At 40.8% G+C, this 2,638-nt stretch overlaps 1 pseudogene; it reads right to left on the bottom strand.

The window, feature by feature from the left end:
- The window catches only part of LOC102418856, a 25,215-nt pseudogene that overhangs the window by 5,865 nt on the left and 16,712 nt on the right, over positions 1 to 2,638 (bottom strand).

Below are 2,638 nucleotides of genomic sequence, written 5' to 3'. Positions count from 1 at the left end.
CCTGAGACCTGTTACCTCAAGCTTCTTTTGGAACACCTAGTTGTCATCCTGAAGGAGTGCTCATGAAGATTGCAATGGCTTCCTTCTCACAGGTTGCGTGCAAGTCCAGCAGCTCCTGCAGGGTGTCAGTGGAGAAGCTCACTCTCTGGGCCATCTGCTTGCTGTAGTGGTCGGCTGCCTTCTGCATGGATGCTGAATTCTCACGCTGAGCCAGAGTTATCACTGCATTTTCCAAAGAAGGTACTGCTCCACTTTTGATGGCATCCACATAGGCCTTTGCCAAGGTCCCCAACCCTGAATGACACATGACATTTAAGGAACAGCAGGAAGTTCTTACTCACTTTTTCACAAACTTTAGAGATCAGTATTCTAAAAATAACAACAATTTTATTGAGATGAAGATTTCTGTTTTCTCTTTTTTCCTTTCCTTCCCACCTTCCTCTTGTCCTCATTCTTGTCTTATCCTCCTTTATATACTATACTAGAGGCCCAGTGCATGAGATTCATGCACTGCAGGGGGGTCCCTCAGCCTGGCATGTGCCCTCTTGCAGTCCAGGACCCCTCATTCCTTACTGCCCACCTGCTTGCTGCTCCTTACTGCGTGGCTCCCTGCTCCTAAGCACTGTCATGGAGGCAGGAGAGGCTCCTGCCACCTCTCTTGTGCTGGCCAGCCAAGAGCCTGGCTTCTGGCTGAGCAGCGCTCCCCTGTTGGAGCACGCTGACCACCAGGGTGTAGCTCCTGGGTTGAGTGTCTGCTCCCTGGTGGTCAGTGCATGTCATAGCGATCAGTGGTTCTTCAGTTTGGTCGATTTGCGTATTAGTCTTTTATTATACAGGAAAAATTCACTTCCTTGTAATAACATCATTGTATCTCCTATACAATCTTTTATGGTTCTCAAATTCATCTCATGATAATTTAAACTTAATGATTTCAACCAACATATTCAAGAGTTTCCTGGAACCATTTCCCAATAGAAATAAATTTTAAAAGGGTTTATTTTACAGATAGGTAAAGTAGATAATTTTGTGAACAAAATTTCCAATGTGATTTTGGACCCATATAAAAAAAATCATCAAACATTTCAGGATGGTGACTAAAATATTAAATCAAGCATGGGTACATCTCAGCCCAGGACACTCTAGATATGCTCTAGTGGTATAGATCTATGAATCATGTCCTGTACATTAGGCTATAGTTATATTTTCTTATCAAGCTCTAATGAACGTTCGGTGGCATATGTTCTGCTGTATATTTTTTCTAAATGGTGTAAATTCACAAAATATCTTCTGCATCCTCACCAAGATGCACTCATCTCATTGTTCTTGTAATTATCATGCAGATTCCTCTTCTTAACCGTAGTTTGTGTTTATGTCATTAGTGTATTAGTTTCATGAAATACAGTAGGCTTCAATAATCCCTCATATATGGAAACTTTAATGAAAAACTTCTATGTGTGGCCTGAATCTCTGCATTTCCATATCCCATAGAGCAAGAAACAGAACTACTGACAAACCCTGAGTACAGTCACAGCCTCATCACATGAAGTAAAATGCAGGTCATGCTGTAACAAGGGAGACTCACGATTTCCAGTGACAATGATTCCCTCTCTGAGGATCTTGGTTTTTGCATGTGTAAAGATATACTGACAGAAATTTTTGGATTAAACCTGGAAACTGCTCTTCAGTTGGTTTTCTGACAACCCCTCCATATGTTGTAACAAGTTTCTGTCATTTGTAGGGCATTCAAAAATAAAGCACTTTAGCTTAGGAATAAACTTCCTGATATACTCTCTAGGCATGTTGGAATGCTGGATTTTGGGATCCTCGCCTGTAGGGAAAAAAATAAAAAAGAGCAATGATTGGTGAGACAGTCTTCAGGAAAGGACATACATTTCTAGGGGTCCTTGCATCATTGTTTCTCTGGTGCTTTCATATATCCTTCTATTAAATCATGAAAATGAACACAATGCTAATTTCCCCAAAACAGATTTATTTTTATTTATTTTTATTTTTTTGTGCAAAGGCAGGAATAAAAGAAATACTTCTAAGGAAGAAGAGGAGGCATGGAGGCATTCATCCCATCTAAAGGAACTTATGATTGTTTCCTTTAGACCTTCCATTGTGTCCAAAGTTTTAGCTATTAATTAGATATTTATGAATGATAGATTAATCCCCCATATTGTCAGAAAGACTTTTGATATTATAGTCCTCATGTCAGAAATATAATGTGGGTTTAAAGTCAGAATCAAATATTTCCTGGTAGATATGTGGCAATTTATGATAATGCCAGGACAGACAGTATTCAGAACAGTAAAGAACAAATTCTAAAAATCAAAGTAACAGATAAGAAACCAAGATGGTGGCATAGGTAAACACCGAAGATTGCTGCCTTGCACAACCACTTCGAAAATACAACTAAAGGACGGAACGGACATCATCCAGATCCACAGGAAGGCTGGCTGAGTGGAAATTGTACACCTAGAAGGAAAGAGTAAAGCATACCGAGACTCAGAGGAGGTGTGGTGCGGAAGTGAAATACAGAGGTACAGAGGCACATGCGGAGAGGGTTGGCGGCTGGGGACACGGTTGTCTTTTTCAATCTGAAGGGAGTATCGAGCTCTGAGCTCCAGTCCGGGCA

This window comes from Myotis lucifugus, unplaced genomic scaffold (genome assembly GCF_000147115.1).
Source record: "Myotis lucifugus unplaced genomic scaffold, Myoluc2.0 scaffold_1035, whole genome shotgun sequence".
Taxonomy (NCBI): domain Eukaryota; kingdom Metazoa; phylum Chordata; class Mammalia; order Chiroptera; family Vespertilionidae; genus Myotis; species Myotis lucifugus.
Note: the sequence above shows the minus strand (reverse complement) of the source record. Positions and strands in the feature narration are given on the sequence as shown.